The sequence below is a fragment of the Akebia trifoliata genome, chromosome 8 (genome assembly GCF_017979445.1).
Source record: "Akebia trifoliata isolate Shusen 1 chromosome 8, ASM1797944v1, whole genome shotgun sequence".
NCBI classification, from domain to species: Eukaryota; Viridiplantae; Streptophyta; class Magnoliopsida; order Ranunculales; family Lardizabalaceae; genus Akebia; species Akebia trifoliata.
The window spans coordinates 3,215,877-3,237,112 of record NC_141382.1 but is presented as its reverse complement, the minus strand read 5'-3'; the positions used below and the strand labels follow the sequence as shown (position 1 = coordinate 3,237,112).

Here is a 21,236-nt window from a genome sequence, read left to right as displayed (position 1 = left end):
TTTGTTTTAAGTTGTAATATACATTGAACCAAACTTGGACATTAATGGATTTTTTGGCATTTTAGTTACATTGAACAAAATTTGGGCATTAATAAATTTCCTTTTTTGCAATATTATCAAAATTGTGTCAAACATGAGGATTGAGGGACAATTAGTGAGCATATCCACCAATTTTAACCTTCACATAGTGATAATGTATTTCAAATACAAGAATGAGAGTGATTATGTTTTAAACTCATACTCTCGATTACATAACAAATGCATATTTTCCACGTGATATTTGCAGCACCATCTTTTACTTTATCCCAATGTTCATGACTGCTCTAGAAAATTAGCTTCGATTCTCATAGATTAGTCTCACCTCAACATTTATTTACGTAGGTTTATCAAGAAGTGAGCCTCTCGAGACTATTCTTACAAATATATATATAGAAAGTAATTCTTACGTGTTCAGGGGACATTTAAAATTGAGAACTATTTTTATATAATAACTCAGATGCTGTCCATTTTTCCAATGTTTTCTATAAAACAATCAGATGCCATTGGATCTTGTAAAATGGATGTCATTCGAGAGATGTAAAAATAATTGTCACTTGTAGATATCCCCCGAACGAAACCCAAAGTTCAAATACCCAATCTTATTGTCCTTATAAGATATCTTTTGCGAGACTATTACGAGTGCCATTGCAACTATATGTCCCACTTGAAAGATGAAGCACAATCCTCATTAAAAAATTAAATGTCGTTAACACTACAAGATAACATACAAAGGCATCATAGTGATGCACAAAGAAAAGAAAACTCATGAAAGTTCAGGATAAACTTGGTTCTTCTGCAAATCTGAAGATCTTGATTGGTAAAGAAATCAAAATAGGGTCCTCTTTTGAAGATCTTGATTGGTTCTTTTGGGTAAAAAAACCTAAAAAAGTGACACAGTTGCATAAATATTTCTTTTACAAGTTGGATAAATATATATTATCAATCAATTATATTTGGTGTAGTTAGTAATGGAGTTAAAGCTTCTCAACATATAGTAGTACCACGTACACCTTTATGTCCTACATATATATTAAACAAGACAAGAAGGAATATCTCCCATGATGGCTCCCAACTGCAACGCTTGGCATTTTCCCTCCAAACAAATGGTACATTCTTATTGATGCAGACTCTTGTTGTCTGGAAGTGGAAGGAAGGACTACTGTAAATGGTTCGGGTTGACCCGTTAAACTGTAGGATCATATTGACCCAAATGGGTCCTGATTGGACAAGCAGTGTGGGTATGCATTTTGGATCAGGTTGGTTCTTGTGGATATTTTAATAAAAGTCCATGGGGCGTTTTGTTAAGATGTGAAGCAAAGTTTTTTGTTTTATTAAAATACCCTTGTGGTTTATCTGGATCGGTTAATTTACTTAATAGTTATGAGGGTATAATTGGAATCCTAAATATGCAATATAAGAAAGGTTTCTAAATTCTAATTATGTGATGGGAAGAATCTTCTGACATCAAATTTTCCTATTAAACCATCCCACTCTCACGTACAAAGAAATATTTTAGAGTGACCTCAGTGGAGGACAACTTGATGTGATGGCGTGTGCATGTCTGTGGATGCATTTTACTCGTATCTTAAAAAAAATGCATCTAAGGGCATGTGTGCGCCACCATGTCAAGATGTCTCCCGTGTGTCTCCTACTAAGATCACTCGAGTATTAATCAACATTTTAGCTCTCATTGTAACAATCTATAGTCTTTCTCTACCTATTTGTCAAGAATAATGATATTCTGACTCACCCCTCTGACATACTCCCCCTCTACTTTCCCGACATGGCATGTGATAGAACCATGCTTTTTCCTCAGGATGCATAACTGCACATGTTTATGTGGATGTATAATTGTGCATCTTGAGAAAATAAAATCTACGATTCTATCACATGCCACGTCGGGAGTAGAAGGGGAGTCAGAAAATCACAACTCATTTGCCAACCTTGTGTTTCATACCTATATACTTTAAAGTTGATTTTCATTTTATTCGTGATGTATATTTTAACCAAAAGCATGCCAACTAATTAATTTGTGTATCTTCGGGACCATCTCAACATCCTTCCCCAATATTAAGTTTGAGGGGACATGTAAAATATATTGTATTTTTGAGTAGGGTTTCTTTTTTGTTTTTTGCTTCTTATCGATTGTGGACAAAGAGTCTATAATCTTTATCGTTAATAGTGGATTTTTTCTCCCTCTCCTCCGTAGACATAGGTAATCTATTGAACCAAGTAAATCTTGTATATTTGTTTGTTATTTTTTCTTTACTCTTATTATATTTCCGCACAACACTTTTCTTTTTTTTCCCTTTCCTTCCAAATTCTCCAACACATTGAAAATCGAAGGAGGCTACAAAGTTTTTTTTTTTTTTTTTTTGTTGCAATGTAAAGACATCTTAATTCCAACTTGGGGACATAGGGTACACGAAGGAAGAAAATAGACTAGTTCAAATTGAAGCACATGAGGATTGAGAAATTGTAAAAAACGAATTTAGAGAAACTACGACGAATGAGAGTTTGGTCAATATATTTGTCGTTGGCTTTGTTAAGATGGGTGATTGCAATTGGTGTGAAGTAGATTCAAGTGAAATTGAATCTAGGTTTCTGCTTTCGTCGAATTCCTAATCGTATTTTGTTGGTATACTGAAATGTCAGGAACAACAATCTAGATTTTCATTGACAAGTATATATAAATCATGTGTGTTACGTGCTACAATTGGCGAGGGGGGTTGGGCCGGGTTTATATATAAAAAAAAATTGTCATTAAATTTTGTGGCAACAAAGATATGGTAATTAACTCCATTAGATTTTGACACTTGTAGTGTCCAATAGGGTTGGACGTAAAAAAGCATCCAACACCAGTAAGTTTATGCCACGTGTATTTAAGTAAGACCTATAAACCTATTCAACTGGTTTCCATTCATTCTTTTCCAGAAAAATCCCAAGGCAATTGATACTTCTCTTCCCTTGTGTCTCCTTATCGTATTGGTGATGGATGTTTTGTGTCCAACAAGTAGTGACTTTAGAGAAGTTCAAAAGATTTACAAACTATCAAATCTTTTGCTTTTAATAACTCTCTTATTTTCTAATTAACATGCATTGTACCTAGGCGTGTCAATGGATAGCCGAAATTCGAATTCGAAAAATCGGATATTATCCGAAATTTTTGGATATCAAATTCGGATTCGGATAGTTTTCAATATTCGATAGCGTTTCGGATACGAATTTGGATATAGGTGAATTCGAATCCGATAATATCCGATTCGAAAATAAGAATTTATTTGATTTTTTTTTTTAAGTATAAAACAATTACGAGTTAAAACTTCGGTTATGTCAAAGTCGAATAGAACTCAACCCTCTGCCCTCTGCCCTCATCCTCACCTCATCGTCTTCAACCCTCATCGACAGCCCTCATGTCGTCTTCAACCCTCATCGTGCTCAACCCTCAACAAGACATCATCGTCTTCAACCCTCAACGAGACATCGACAGCCCTCATCATCATCAACGGTTCAACCCTCATCGTCTTCAGTCGAAAACACTTGTCACCTTTCTCAACGGCTCACCTTCGGTATCGACGTCCATTGATAGGCTGAATCGACGTCGAAGTCTCTCTGTCTCTGTCTCTCCCTCCCTCTCTCTCAAAAGCTTTTTACAGATCTCATCGTCTTCCACAATCTCAACCCCTCGCGGTCACCGTCGGAATCTCTCTCGGCGGCTCACCTGGGGCATCGGCGTCCATGGATAAGCCGATCGGAATCTCTCTCTCGTCAGGTTAGGGTTTTTTTTTCCAATAAATTTCGGATAATAAATAATTTTGGATAATTTCGAATAATTTTCGGATAGTAAATTTCGGATTCAAATCGGATATCCGATAATTTATTCGGATACGAATTCGAATATTCGTTAGTGGTATCCGATCGGATTCGAATTCGAATACACCACTATCCGATCGGATATCTATTCGTTGACAGGCCTAATTGTACCAGACATGAACGTTAATAAATTACCTTTCCTAGTATTTTTATGAATTTTGTTAACGTGTGCCCTTAGGACGCACATTAAAGTGTATTAAATACACATTGGGATCTAATTTTTGTACCCAAATTACCCTCAATTTTTTTATTTTTTTGATGAGAAATACACACAACTGCTTGTTCCCAAAGTCTATTTTTATTAAGAAAAAGAGTCAGTGATACTCTGACACCCCACGTGGTACACTCATTCGAGTCTCGTGACGTGACAAGTTTGGGAATTTTAGATATGTATGTCTCAGGATACACTTTTTTCTGAGGAAGTGCAATTTTGTATCCGGAGACGTGCATATCTACAATTCCTGAACTTGTCAGATCAGGAGAGTCGATTGAGTGTGCCACGTGGGGTAGTCACATTATCATGATTCTTAAGGAAAATGTTGGATTAACTTCGTTTGACACTGCAAGTCAGTGCATAAAGAACCAAAGATTTTTTTCCTTGTATCTCGAGGAAAGAGGTGTATGGTTCTCTATGAACTGCCATGTCTGTAATGTTGAATGAAGTCAGTGTAACAGATCTCTTTTATTGACATTGATCCAAACCCACCACAATAAAGTCAGATTAGTAAGATATATGGTTTCTTTTCCTTCTGTGGCCCATACAGATTTCTTGTTGAACTATCCCAATTCCCACCACAATAAATTCTACATATTCTAACAAAAATAGTATGTTATTATAAAACACACCCCCACAAATTAATAAGGGCATCTAATCCCGTCAAAACTTATTTTTTAAAAAAATGGACAATTTACATGTCTTGAACTTGTTTTAATGGCGTTAGAAATTTCAACTCATTCTGAAACTTTTAACTCATACAAGACAAAACAATTGGCTATGGTGTGGATTGTCCTTATTAATTCGTGGATGCTTTTAAAATTACCCAAATAATATTTCATTCTAACAATTTTTAAAAAAAAATTTATAATCAAGTATCCTTGTAGATAGCAAACCAGTATCGTATCTGCGCTTTGTCCAGTCCATAAACCATGGTCTTCTCCAAGGACAAGTCCTGAGGCACGCGCAACGTTTGCACATCACATGCACCAGGTAAGTGAGTGTGCGCCTTCGCGGGTGGCCCGTGAGGAATTAATGCTCATATTGAGTATCGAACTCACAACCTACATGCATTAACAACTTATTAGTCAAGAATTATTATTGAGCCAATCCCTTGATATTCATTCTAACATTCTTAACCAAATGAAAAATTGATACGAAGTTTAATACTCTTGATTGTTCATTTATTCTATGCACATTAAGACTCATTTTTCAACTAACTTTGAGCAATTAGTTAGTAGGGTTAGAAGTTTTAAAATGACTTCATTTTGGTGATATCATCCACACCACACACAACACGTGGTGGGTGCACATATGAGCGCATGTACTCATGTTTATGATACGAGTTGCGATTTTTTGACACTCCCTGTAGATGTGGCATGAGCTAGAATCATATATTTTTTCCACAAGATACACAACTTGACATCTCCATAAATATGCGCAGTTGTGTATGCCCAGGGAAGAAATCTATGATTCTAGCACATGCCACGTCAAGGGGAGCGGATCCTCTATAGTGCGTCTTCCCTGTAGTGCCTTTTAATTAGTAGATATTGAAATCTTGGTGTAGATCACATTTGAACATTTTTTTTTTTGTGAAAAAAATATAGAATTCTTTGGGTTCGATGAAGGCTTTGAAGATTGACGGTCCATGACCTCCAATTTTTTAACGAAACAGATTTTGTGGCTATGTGACATGGTTGTCCTTCAATCATCTAATACCACTATGGGGTAACCTCACTCAGAAGATTTGCTCCCCACGCCAGGGAGAGTATGTCAGAGGGGGGCGTCAGAAAATCATTATTCTTATGCTATCATCTCACCCATGCCCACACCCATGACCCTGGAAGCTAGTTCTAACTCTAATTAGGGCTACTCATGATCGAAAAAATCCTGACACATGTGATAACATAAGGTTCTAGAAATCCACAATGAGGGGTGTCTTCTCCAAAATTTGTCAATGAGGGTCCTTTGGTCCGAGCATATGATGCGGGTGGATTTCCTTTTTCTTTTTTTTTCTCCCTATATCTCTTACTCATTTTATTTTTTCAATATTAAGCCCAGTCTTCCTTGGTATCCAAGCCTTAATGTAGCATATGGCCTTGTAACAACAATATAGCTATGATTCCCGGTTGTTGATGTCTAAAGAAATGCTTATCACAAAACTTGACAGTCATGCATCAATTTTTAATGGGTATTTTACAAGGATGGACAAAAGTTCTTTGAAACTAAAGGTGTATAAAGGTAAATTCATTGTAAAACTTTTTACATAGATGCATAATTTTATATGCGTGGGTATATAAATATTTTAAAATTTATATGATGGAGCCATGGCCTATCCAAAAGTGAGAGAGAAAGAGAGAAGAAATCCCTGCATTAGTGCATGCGTTTCTATGAAGTAAGTAAATTTTGATCCATTAAGAGTAACTCCAAGGGGGATATCCAAAATGACTAGTCATTCCATTATAGGAAGTCATTTTGAACATTTAAGGGGTATGCACACCAACCGTGCTATACAAATGATTATCCATAAATTTTTAGATTGATAAGGAGATGGCTAGTGTGTTAGATAACCCTAAAATCCAAAATAACTCTCCACAATAACAGTTGAGGGGATGGAGAGTCTAAACTTGCTGGTGAAAATGGATAGTGAAAATCTTAACTTCCATTTTGGGGACACATTTTGGATTTGATTCTCTAAAATGACAGTTGAAAGGGGATGGCAAGTGTGATGAAGAGTGTGTTGGAATTGCTCTAATGATCATTGAGTAGGCATTGCATATAAATCCTCAAATCAACCCAATCCATTTTTCTAAGAGCAACTCCATCGCACTCGCCATCCCATCTCAGTTGGCGTTTCGGATAATCATCAAATCCAAAATGTGTCTCTAATGCACTATCTATTCCATTCTTCAAAATAGAGAGTGAGATTTTCACTATCCATTTCGACTAGCAAGTTTGGACTCTCCATCTCTCCAACTACTATTGTGGAACGTCATTTTGGATTTTAGGGATTTCAACGCACTAGCCATCCCATATCAATTAAAAAATATTAAAATATTTATGGATAGTCATTTGGATAGCACCGTTGGAGTGCATAATCCTTGAATATCCAAAATGGCTATCCATGATCGAACGGGTAGTCATTTTAGATATTCTCCTTGGACTTGCTCTAAGAAGCGAAATCATTCTAGAAATTTGAATAGTAGGTTCCATTCAATTAATCCGATCATATAATTTAGACATATATATGTTCACCTTGTTACCTTTCCATGCTGATTATTGCACTAAGTAAATTGATTTTTTGGAAAGCCAAAATCGACAAGTCAAAATTAAACCCATTCAGAAACTCACCACCATGGATTTATCAAAATGAAAAAGCTCCTCTGACAATACAAATCATCCTCGTCGAAGCTTATATCTGTTTCAAATAGAACGAACGACTGACTACTCTATACAATGGCAATTTTCAAAGAGTAGCCCTATCAAAATACCCAAATTGATCTCCAATCCACTCTCGAAGGAAGCAACAGTACCACTTAGATATCTACTAATTTTTTCAAAACCCTTTTTTCAGTCTTGCCATTGGAGTTCGAGGATTGAAATAAATGTCGATTTTAAATCACTCAACTTCCTAACTTTTGTTTCAGACGAGGTTTTAGAAAATGTCCATAAAACATAAAAGAGATCTTATTTTATTTTTAAGTTATAAAAGTCAGAATTTTATTGTCATTGTAAAGTGGTATTTTCTTTATAGATATAAAGTTTTGTTATAGAAGTGGGAACAAAAATGATAATTGCAGTTGAGAAAACCTACCTATAATATAGTTCATAATAAATAAAGAGAGCTGCTATTGGAACCCTGACTTTTACTTATAACACACTAATTTCTTAAATTATTTATCCCCCCCCCCCCCCCCCCCCCCAATTAAAGATGAAAACACACTATACAAACGTTACAAAGGTTTGGCTCAAATTATTATCTCAACATTACAAAACAATATAGCACTTTCAGAAGTTGTTTACAATTAATAAATTGTGCCAAACATGAACAATATACTTATGGGTCAAGATCGGGGGACAATTAGTAAACGTGTCTACTGATTTAAACTTCACATAATGATAATGTATTTCAAATACAAGAATGAAAGTGGTTATATTTTAAACTCATATTCTTGAATCTTGATTACGTAACAAATGCATATTTTCCAAGTGTGATATTTGTAATACATTCATTTTATCCCAATTTTCTTGATTGCTCTACGAAATTAACTTTCATTCTTATGGATAGGTCTCATTTCAAAATTTATTTAGGTAGGTCTATCAAGAAGTGAGACTCTAAAGAGTATTCTTACAACTATATATAGAGTACCTCTCATTAAAAGTTAAAGGGACGTGTTCGGGCAGTGGCGGAGCTAGGATTTTCTTGTAGTGGGGGTAAACTATGGTTAGTTGTATAGTTGAAGAACTTGAATGATGGGAAAATTATTTGTGCTGGAAAATACGATTGGAGGGTGTGGGGGTAAAAATTAGGGCAAATGGGGCATGTAATTAGTTGAAAATATAATGGATGTCTCAAAGTTCTGTGGGGGCACCAACTCCTTACTCGCTTCGACCCTATGTTCGAGTGACATATAAAACTGACGATTGTTTTTACACAATTACCCGGATGTCGTTCATTTTTTCAATGTTTTCTACAACACTGCTAGATGTTATTGAGTTATGTCTTCTAGACTTCGAATTGTTGTGGACAAACACGGGTGTCAAGCTACCCAGTCAGCTTGCGGGGGTGCAGGGGATAGCGTCCCACGTTGGGTGTGTGGGGGGAACGCCCTCAAGTAAAAAATATAATAGGTAGTTTTCTATTAGAGGTTGTTGCCAATTTTACCCCTAGGAGACATATATATATATATATATATATATATATATATATATATCGTGAACCGTCCATTTTTTGTAAACCATTTTTGATGGGGTTAGAAGTTTTGGAATGGGCTGATTTTTGATGATGATGATCTCCTCACCGTATATATATATATCGTGAACCGTCCATTTTTTGTAAACCATTTTTGATGGGGTTAGAAGTTTTGGAATGGGCTGATTTTTGATGATGATGATCTCCTCACCGTATATATATATATATCTTGAACCGTCCATTTTTTGTAAACCAATTTTGATGGGGTTAGAAGTTTTGGAATGGGCTGATTTTTGGTGATGATGATCTCCTCACCGTAGAGATCATCCTCACCAAAAATCAGCCCATTCCAAAACCTCTAACCCATGTTTTGAAAAATGTTTTGCCAATGTTCAGCACCCTACTATTTGCCCTACGTTTTGCTCAACGTGTTTTGTCCTACATGGGTTATAAGTTTTGGAATGGGCTGATTTTTGGTGAGCATGATCTCTAATGTTGGAAGATCCTCCTCACAAAAAATCAGTCAATTCTAAAATTTCTAACCCCCCATATGTACAAGTTGAAAAATTGTGGACCATCCATTTTTTGTAAACCATTTTTGATGGGGTTAGAAGTGTTGGAATTAACTGATTTTTGGTGATGATGATCTCCTCACCATAGGGATCATCCTCACCAAAAATTAGCCTATTCCAAAACTTTTAACCCATGTAGGACAAAACATGTTAGGCAAAATGTAGGGTAAATGGTAGGGTGCTGAACAAGACCCTATATATATATATACTTTTTCCTGTTGTCATTTCACCCTAGAGAAAGAGAGAGTAACTGCAACGTTGGAGAGATATAGGAGGCAAAGGAAGATTGTAACTTTGTTCTTCGATAGCTTAATATAGTCAAACTATCGCTTTCACCCGTGGATATAGGTCAATTCTGATCAAACCACTTACATCTTATGTCTTGTATGATTGCTTTATGAGATCTTGTTGGTTTTATATTTCAATCTATAGTTTTGCTCTTGCAGATGCCATTGGATCTTGTAAAATGGATGACATCCGCAGCATTAAAAATAATTGACACTTGTAGATGTCCCCTCAACGTGACCCAAAGTTAAAACACCCAATCTTGTTGTCCTTACAAGAAATATATCTTTTTGTAAGATTATTAAGAGTGCTATTGCAACTTTACTTCCCAATCGAAAGATGAGGTACAATTCTCATTAAAAAATTAAATCTCATTAACACTACAAGATAACACACAAAGGCATCTTAGTGAGTGATGCACAAAGAAAAGAAAACTCATGAAAAGTGCATGATACACCACCAATCACTCAATAACCTTTTTTCCTATAAACTTGGTTCTTTTGCAATTCTGACTTTTTTTGGAGTCTTTTCAGGAGAATGATTGTTCTTCCTTTTTCCAACTGTGTGAGGTAAACCATTAACCTGTAGTATCATATTGGCCCAAATGGGCCTGAGTTTTGCATTTTGGATCAGATCGGTCCAGTTAGATATTTTAATAAATGAAAACCTAAATACCATCTAGGAACGTTTCCAAGTATTTGAGATTATGATTTCCTAGAAGAGGGAGTTGATATTCATTACTTCATCTCCTATAGTTTTTATGATGGGTAGAATCTTAGGAGATCAAAACTTTAAAGTAAGCCAACCCCCTCTATGGTTTTAAAACTCCTTTCGACATCTTGTCTTGTCCATGAACGAGTCCTAGTCATATCAGACGAGGTATCCAATTTATCTGAGTCGTCTTAGACAAATTTTTTTTAAAAAAAAATCCTTATAATTAGAACAACCCATGCCTTTGAGACAACTTGTCAACTCGTCTCGTTGGTACTGGACGATATCGAGACAACTTGGATAAGTCGTCTCGCTCTCGGATGAGATTTAAGACCATGTCCCCTTTCATGTACCTAGAAATATTTAGGCTCCCATTGTGACAATCTATAGTCTTTCTCTACATATTTTCCAACTTAGATATGGTAAGTGATTTGATCTAATCCATTCCCTTAATCAAATCATCTAAGAAAGGAAAGTCTCACACTCCCATTTTAGGGGTTGTATATTTTGTAATTTTTGTACAATAACACCTCAACTAAAATACAAGAGTGGGACAACTTATTATATCAAAGTCGCAACAATGACGTATTCGACGTCAAGTTCTTTTCCTCTGAAGACTTCTTTTTCCCTATCCTTCCAACTTCTCCAACATATTGCAAATCGAATGAGATCACGAAGTTTTTTTCTTTTTTCTTCAATTTGAAGACATCGTAGCCCCAACTTTGGAACGTAGGGTAGACGACAGAAGGAAATAGACCGGTCAAAGAACGTGAGATGTAAGAAATTGAAATAAATGGATTTCGATAAATTACAACAAATAAAAGTCCAGCCGACATATTTGTTGTTGGGTTTGCTAAGATCATAGAAAATTTTACAACATTAAAACCCTAAACACAAATAGAAATTCGCGATTCAAATATCAATATATTTCCCAATTAAAGAAAGTCATCTTTGATGGGAATCCCAACAACAATCAAGATCTTCATCGACAGGTACAAATATATAAATAAAAAATGAAATATAAAATATGGAAAAAAACAATAGAGCTCATATCACACAATGTTCCATGATACAATGGGATATGGGTTAGGCTCGGTTTATATAGAAAAATTTGCCATAAAGTTTGGTGGCAACATGGATATGGTACTTAACTCCATTAGATTTTGACACTTTTAGTGTCCAGTAGCGTTGGACTTAAAAACATCCAACACCAGTAAGCTTATGCCATGTGTATCTAAATAAGTCCTAGAGACCTATAAAGCTATAAAGAAATCCTGAGGCAAGTCATACTTCTCTTCCCTTGTGGCTCCTTGTCATACTGGTGTTGGATGCTTTATGTCCAACAAGTACTGACCTTAGAAAAGTTCAAAAGATTTGGGTAAGATTTACAGACTAAAAAATCTTTTGCTTTTAATAACTCTTTTATTTTCTATATAACATGCATTGGACCAGACATTAACATTGATAAGTAGTTATCTTTTTTAGCAATTTTTAGGGACAATGCCGACAAAGACCATATTTTTGAGATTATGTACCAAAAAGTCCCATTTAAAATAAAAAAAAACAAATCTTAATAAATGCACGCGGTGTGTACACGGTCGATGTGACAAGGACACATAACCATAGATCTTTTTCTTCGGGATACCCAAGGAAAAAGATTTGTAATTCTATGCCCTTGCCACATTAGCCGAATACAAACCGCCACATGAACATTAATAAATTACCACATTAGCTTTGAAGAAACGTGGCATGAATAACCATTGAATCAACTCGAAAAATCGTGTGTCAATTAAAATTATATTATTTTAATGAATATTTTAAAATAATAAAATATTTAATTTTGTTCTCCATAAATATCATATACAACCTAAGTCGATGCGTTTTTTAGTTAGAGTTAGCACGAGCAAGTTGGTTATAGGGCCGCTGTGCTCAATCTGATTGATGGGCGAGATTGGGTCGAGTTATGTGAAAGATGAGTTGAACCTGGGTTAGAATATCTCAATCCAATTTCAATTCGGGTTGAGAGTACGAGCAAGCCGACTCAACCTGAATTTGATGCTATATTAGTATATATATAAATATTTTTATATTAATTATAGATTTTTTTTTATTTAATTTTTTTTATTCCATCTTATTATTACAACTTGAGGACAATTAGTTAATATTAGTGTGAACTGTGATTTAGTATGGTTTGTCTAAATATTCTCTCAAGGATTGGATGATTGTATATGATTTTTTTTTAAAATTTTTTTATGTATTATATCTTTCTTTTTTTAAATATAAAATTATTTGCTATCAAAATGAAATTAGGGTTATTCTACGAACCCAACCCGACCAAACTGCCCAAAATTACCTAACTTGAGCTAACCCAAACCCATTTTAGAAGATCAAGCTCGTTTTGCTACTAGGGTTGAGCCTAGGTTTAGCCTCCAACCCGCCCAAGTTGTAGTCCTAATTGATTCATCAAGTTTGGGGCCAAATCACCACAAAATCCAATCCAAATGATTGCAATGCAAAAAAAAATTAATTTTTTGAGTTAACTTAATTGGATTTGAAGATGACTTAGCCCAAACTCTGTGGAACAAACTTCTTGAGTCAACTTGGCTAAGTAAGATAAAAAAAAAATACACTGAGTTAGGCCAAAATTTTGAGCCAGTTATTCGGTCATTATTATTTATATGGAAAAAAAATATTTCTTTTATTTATTTATTAAAAAACTAAGTTTGAAATATTCCTAAATTTAATATAATTGTATTTGATTCATTTAAGTCGATCTGCAAGTTTATGAGTTGATTTGATTCACCGGCCATTCAACTTGAGTTTTAAAATCATATTTTAAATATCTTATTATTATATATTTTAATAATTTTTTTATTTATATATGCACATCAAATTTAATTGATGATTATGACCATCATCATCATTGTCGTAGTCATTGTAAGTGTATTGAAGATGTATGATTTTAGGAGGAGAAAACAAGGGTTTTTTATTTTTATTTTTATTTATAACGAAGGGTATCCAGGCCAGCTTGCGCGCACCAAACTAGTCCCTACGCCCCGCACTCAGGCTATACCCCATTACGTGGAGCAGTGCGTAGCCACCAAGGTTTTTTATGGGTAGTGGGATTTGAACTTGAGACCATAGAAAGAGCAGATTCCTTGGCCCCAAGTTGCTACAATGTGGAGGGGTAAGCTCTCAAACAAACACGTTTTTTAAAATCTCATTAAAAAGGTAATTCCGGTATTTTAACTTCTGAAGTCTTTGGGTAGCCTAACATTTCACAAATTAAGTATTTAAGAGTCCCTATTTTTAAGGGGACTTTTTGATACATAATTTCAAAAATCTGGTCTTTGCCATCATTGTCATTATTTTTAATTAGGAAAATGCTCAAAGGACTATGGTTTTATGGGCACCTCCACGTCGGCACAGTGTCTAATGCAGTGTTCTGTGTGGTCATTCCACCTGACTCTTTTTTATTGACACTGTAAGGCCCATACGGATTTCTTAGTGATCCATCCCATTATAATGAATCATACACATTGTAACAAAAATAACATACATTCTAACATCCTTAACCTATTAAAAAGTTGGCCGAAAAAACAAAGGCTAGGGCCTTCATATCTAACCCGCAAAGGTAGGGCTGAGCTTAATAAATTTTAGCACATTAAGTTCGGGTTGCGCTAAGGTCTTATAATGCCCAACCTGGCCCAACCCACTACTTAATCTTATAGAAATATTTATAATATATTTAAAATTATGAAAAATATTTTTCTAATAAGAGTGAAATATATTGTCGGGTTACCATAAACTCTCATTTTTAACCTTTATACGTTACTAAGATATTAATTTCAACTTCGATTGGATAGTCTTCAAACATGCACACAAAAATTTATTTCAAAAATACATTTTTTTCATAAAAAATAATAATTTTATTTGGCCCAAACCTAGCCCGAGCTCATTATGGCCACAGCTTAGTCAACTTAGGCCCGATACTAGTATAGGGCTAGTCTATGTAAAATCTGCCTCTTTAGGGCGGGGATTAGGGCTCAACCAAGCCCGTCCAAACCCGTCCGTTGGCACCCCAACCTGGATGGTACCTAAAAAGTACCCAATAAATAAAGCAAGAAAAGGAGAGAACTAAACACCATGTTGTGTGCAATGGTTTTAGTTGTCAACTTTATAATTGCACAGGAATTTCAGTCCTAATATATCAAACCTACCCGCGGCGGAAACAAGTGGGATTAGGACCCATAATCCATTACATTATATTAAGCATACACATTAACATAGTTGAATGTGAGAACTAGAAAAAAACAATAGAGATCCGAAAATTAGTGAAGATACCTGATCAAGTAACGTTGAAATTTTGATCATTGTGTCATAAGATAATGTTACCTTCCTTTGTTTTTCGACCATTTTGAACGCGAGCTTTCAGAAGAATTTGACCGAATAACAGAACTCACATCCACCCCTTCATTCTTTTTGGAAGATAGACGATTTTTTGACCATTCTTCCAAGTTCTTGCGATGGAGAGAATTCATTCGAATACAAGGCCGCCGTTCTCGAATTATATTCTCGGCATCTTTCCAGTCTTTGGCTAAATCCAGTGCGACTAAGAGAGCACACGTCACTGAAACACTTCTTCCATGACCTACATGACAATGTGGCTCAACCCATTAGCCCACCCGATGAGATGAAATGTGAGAATTTGGCACACTATAACATTATACACGAACAAAACAAGCACACACAAACACGCACAATTGTCTCGGGCTCCCAAAGCTATAAAAGAAATGACAACTGCATGCATTAACTAGTCAATAACGGCACAGCCAAGAATGTGTGCAAAGATCCATCTCTTCCATGTCTCCTCAAACTTACTCTAGAGTAAATAGTAAAGAAACATCTAAGAAATATGGCTATACGTCTTACATAGACTTTTGTTGAGTTTAGTCTCACATCGGATACTTATTGCCTTGTCTCTCTCCTTATAAGCTCATGGGCCTCTCCACTCACTCATAGCCAATTGGTTTTGAGTTGGACCCCCAAATTATCATGGTATCAGAGCGGGACTTTCTCTCCTCCACATCACCTAGTTCATATCTCCACGTGTTTCATCCTATTCCGGCCCACACATGTGGGAGCGTGTTGAGTTTAGTCCCACATCAGACACTCATTGCCAATTGGTTATGAGTGGGACCCCAAAATTTATCAACTTTAATCAAACGAAAAAAAAAGGGGGGGGGGGGTCCACACCCCATTGACAAGCCTAAACACTCCTTAGCAATCAGAATCACAAAAATCGAAGTGTGGTAATGAGCCCAGTGAGATCCAACACATTTAACCCTTTGAACCCACCTTCACCTCTGCAAACCACTAACACTTGCTTACTTGCCCAGAAAAATAATAGTAATAATACTTTGGCAATTATCTTATACACTATATAAAGCATACAACCTACATAAAGCATAAGACAACATAAATGTGATATTGAAACCTTAATTGAACCAAACCCTAGAATGGAACATATTAGGTACCTCCACAAGCCCTCTCTGAGTATCCTGAAAATTCTAGAAGAATGTCCAAAACAACCTTGTGGGACAGGGCTATGATAGAGGAGACTCTAGGATTAATTGTGGTGAATAAGAAGGATATTGGGTCGAATAAAAAAGGTCTAGGATGCTGGATTTTAAAGTTCAATGGGCTGGAAAAGAAGGTTTCAGGTTAGGGAATATGTTGGGGTGATTTTTAATAAGGTAGAGACTCGAAGGTTAAAAATTGAAGTTATGGGGTGGTTTTGGGAGGCTGAAAGTATTTGTAGAATTAGATGTAGTCTTTGAGGCTGCAACAAAGGCCAATTACAAATCAGTTACAAGGAATATGCAAGTTGAAGGTTATAAAAGAGAGAAAGGAAGCACAAAATAAAAGGTGACTTGAGGTAGTGAGGGTGGATATGAACACCCATTGGATTCACAGAATTGAATGGAGAAACAAGTGATTCATAAAGCCAAACTCCAACTTTTTGGGATAAGGCTTTGATGATTAACTAGCAAAAGCCAAGCATTTAATCCGTCATTGAATAATTCCTTAAAAAAAGACGGGTAGGAAGATCAGAAGATGGGACATCTCCAATTGTTCTCCTCAACTTTCTAATGAAAATACAAAAACAAAATCCTAAATTCTAGAATCTAATTAATCATATATTTACTCTCTTTAAGACAGAAACCAACTCTAATAGGACTCTAAAATACAAATTATATGATGAAATATGGACCCACAAAGCGAGGTTAACCTAGCTCTTAACTCCTTTTAAGGCTGTAATGGAAACCACTTTAGAGCTGTCGACTGGTATAAAAATAACCTTCCCTTAAGCGTCTCCAGCCCAAAAAGATCTAACTTTCAGATTTGAATGGACCCATTAATGAGTTTTTCAAACGGTACAAAAACCCTCTAATTCTAGAATTTGGCAAGCACAAATAAGCATCGTCCCCCTTAAGAGTAACGCTTAACTGGACCGGATCAGACCCCAAAATCCTATTTGGTAAGGATCTGATCTAATATCTTATTGGATCGGTTCTGGATCAATCATGTTCCTATCCAATAAGAACTTGATCTGATAATATATGAGAAACCATATAAAATATATTATGTATTTTATTTAAAAACATTGTGTACATAAATTGTTTATTAATCGGGTTTTGATTGGACCTAGACGTGATCCAACTGTTATTGGATCGCATTTGGACCCAAATGTTGATATATGTTAAGGACCTGATCCAACTCTTATGGATCTTAGATCGATCATGCTCCTGTTTGAATCTGGCCCATTGACAGTGTACTCATGAATCTACCACATCAGAGTGAACAGCATATGATATAAGCAAATTCTTAGATAATGAAGTGTCCTTGTTATATATGCTCGTCATAACAAAGAAGACAACCTAACAAACTGAGCAAAGATTAATCCACAAATGAAATCCTAAAGGGTGTTTGGATGGTTATGATATGAAGCTGTAGAGTCTATAAGAGTGCAATTGGAGGCCAGTTTCACGCCATTAAACCTTTGATGTGTGTGCAAACGGAAGCTAGACTAGGCAACACAACACGCCCTGGACAACACTAGGTTGAACACATGATTGTGTCAATCCATTGAGCAGCACTAAAGATATGGACTTTGTCGGGAAATAAAAAGTAGACCATAAATTTAATAAAGGGAAACGTAATGAAATTCTAACATGCAAAACATTAAACAGAGTTGCTAGGCAGAGAGATGACCTATGAAACCGTAGATCACATAATGAACAAAACAGAATTAAATCTTATACTGTAAATAATTCAAAGCAAACCCATGAACACAACAACAAACAAATAGTTTTTATGTCAAAAGGGACATTAGGGCATCAACCAACTTAAATCTCCCAGGTGCACAACACACTACATCCTCATTAATCTTTAGTAAACAGGGATCACAATGCCCCTTTAAACATAAGGAAAGTGGAAGTGGAACCACAATAGCTTAGAATAACACCAAAAAAAGAAAACAAAAAATGTTGAGTTGAATTTGGAAATGTTGGAACTTGGTCATACTCATAGTCACAAAATTCAGTGATTTTTTCTCCAAAAATTAGGAAAAATGATCGAAACAAGAGATCAGTTAATTAAATTGGTAAATTGCCAATTAATGCCCCCCTCCCCCCTCCCCCCTCCCCAACCAGGTCTTCTCAATCTCAACATTCTATCTTTTTCAACCTTCAAAATCTCAAGAACAAGATAAGCATTTTAGGGAGATTGCAGTTCATGGATTTTTTGGAAGAAATCAAAAAACATCCTTTGTATAATCCCTAGATTTTTACTGGGTTTTTTTTTTCTTTTTTTTCTTTCTGAAACTTCCCCAAATTTATCCGAATTAAACAAAACTGAATTGCCATCCACCCATAGCAATTAATTGTCGAATCTCAACTTGGTCACTATGGTCATATGCAAAAAAATTTAGATAAAACAGAATTTTTTTTCTTCTTTGCTAGTATGTTTTTTAAGTAGTTAGTAATTACTAGGTGAACGTGGGTTTCGAGCCTAGGTCGTGGTATCAGCACTCGAGACTTTAACCAACTTATTAAGCTGGCACATTGGGGAGAAACAAATATATAATCTCCACAGAGCTTAATCAATAATAGTATTTGCTTTAAGTCAAGCTTAGCATTCAACCATTTGTAATATTTGCTAAATATAGCCGGAAAAAAAAAAATCAGAAGCTAAATAGTGTACATGTGTCTAAAGATTAACCATTTAAAGCTGTCCAATAACAAAGGCACAAAAATTTCCAACGATCAACTTAGAAAACAAGGAGACTTGTAATTCATAAAAAATATAAAAATAAATAAAAAAATAAAGAAGAGGGATTCAAACTTCAGAGCTTTCGAAAACTATCAGACATTACCTACAAAGGATTTTGAGTAATTCACACAAGATTAACCATCTAAAGCCGTCCTATAACAAAGGCACAAAAGTTTCTAACGATCACATTAGAAAACAATTAGACTTGTAATTCATGAAATAAATAGATGAATGCAAACTACAGAACTTACCGAAAGCACAATGAATGAAAACTGGCCTTTTCTGAGCTCTTTTTCTACAAGCCCAACGAACCGCAGATTCAATTTCCGCCGGCTGAGGTGCCCTTGTATCCCATGTTTGAACACATAAATAAGCATTCTTCGCGGTGGCCGAAGTTCTAGGAAGTTCACAAGTGCAATCAATAATAGCGGGGTCACCGGGAGGCAATTTATCTAACGAAGAAGGCCATCCTCCGACATAAATACCCTCACAAACTTCACTATAAGGTGGTTCTCTACTATTCAATCTTCGCAATGTCGCAAATAATTGAACAAAATACAAGAATGGGCCAAACAGAATTCTCGACCAAAGTGGGAAACTACCGTCGGAATTCTTACCCAATAGCATTGGAAGATTGATTAATGGATGAGAGGCAATGGAGACCAAGCAATTGACTAAAGAAGTGTATAAGAAGGGAATTGAGGCCAAGGGCAAGCCCAAAGCTCTGAGGAAATTAAATGTCAAGAACAGAATGGCTGACTTCAATCCAATTAGAATTGAAATTCCCATTTTCTTGGGGTGATGTTTGTGTTCTTGATTGAATTGGGTTTTTGATTTAAGTAATACTTGCCTTCCTATTTTGTACTAAGGATTCCAAGTAAGTGTAATATAGAAGAAATATCTTTAAAAAAAAAAATTTCAGAAATCTCTTCTCTGGGTTTCTGTTACATAGAAATCAGAAGATAAGACCAGAAAATTGTATCAGCTTTATCATAAGAAACCCACCAAAATGTTTAGAAAAAACAAATTTTAAGACAAACAAAACCCAGTTGACTAAATTGATTAATACCTCAGAATCACCAACTTTGCAGTAAAATCTCCACTAGATTCTGAATTGGGTCTTTGAAGATTTATTCTCTTCTCCCCAACAAGATAATATAAGTGAAAATTTGACAAATCCAACTGAAATCTCAGACACCCATTGCAAAGTAAATCATCAATTCAGGATGTGTGATGCAAAGAGTGGAACCATAGAAGGTCTATGTCAACAAAATTGTGGATATGGCCTTTTAAAACCCTAGGACCTATTCTTTTTTGGTTAAATGGCCATGTTCTACAGTGCTACGGATGGTTTAGAGTTTGGGAAAATTACTTAAAGGACACAAGAAAAAGGGTTTCTTTATAAATAATCCCTAAATTTTGGGCAGGATCTTAATAATCCATTTAGTATACTTTTTCTTTCCTAGTGGTCTCTCGACCTCACTCCTTCTTTTTCACTCCATTTAAATTCCAAAAGTGCCCCACTCTCGAACTGGCTGCCAACTCGCCATCTTGGAGGGCAGCGAGTTCGGATTCCGACAACTTAGAAAAGTTTTCGATCATCTATTGCACCGAGGAAGATGAAGGAAGAATGAAAAATCCGATTTTCAACAATATCAGTTTTATTATTGAGATCTTTAATAATTATTAACGAACTCAACAATAATTTATTTTTATAATCAATATTATCGAGTTCGACAATATTAATGTTCTGAGCTCAACATTAATCACTGATGAACTCGACAACATTGATTTATAAAATAAGCCAAGTTTAATTACTATCAAGTTCTATAATATTTTTATAAACTCGACACTACTAAACCTTATAAGAATAGCCCATGTTTAGTTCTCTCAACATTGTCACATCATCGTCATGTTAAAGGAAGTCAATTTAGAACTACTCAAAAGTAAGATACATTATAATGGTACATGCCTTAATAGAATACATAGTTCAACAAAAATTGAAAAAGGAATCATGATGACAACCCCAATAATTGAGAAAATATATATACGACGATGATGATAACGATACAAGGTAAAATAAGTGAGATTGTATAAAATCATACATATAAATATATAATCATATCAAATGAATGTTTTCTTATTTTATTTAGATTTTAGTAGTTAATCATAATCAAAGAATTATTTGCATGATTAAATCAATTAATTGTTGACTCTTTTTTTTTTTTGGCTTGGGTAGTCAACTAACACAACATAGATCTAATTAAGTCCTATGTGAGATTTGGCCTAAGTAAAT

The 21,236-nt window shown here is 35.3% G+C and overlaps 1 protein-coding gene and 1 long non-coding RNA gene across 3 annotated transcripts in view; both read right to left on the bottom strand.

The window, feature by feature from the left end:
- LOC147395479 (ferredoxin, root R-B2-like) overlaps positions 1-21,236 on the bottom strand; it is a 93,967-nt gene that overhangs the window by 60,327 nt on the left and 12,404 nt on the right. The window lies entirely within an intron of this gene.
- On the bottom strand, positions 14,835-20,326 carry LOC147395480 (uncharacterized). Of its 2 annotated transcripts, XR_015180856.1 has the most exons (3): positions 20,010-20,283; positions 19,192-19,881; positions 14,835-15,257 (listed from the first exon to the last, which is right to left on the bottom strand). It is a non-coding gene; the product is annotated as an uncharacterized LOC147395480 (long non-coding RNA). The 2 variants fall into 2 exon arrangements; XR_015180855.1 differs by having other exon boundaries at positions 19,192-20,326.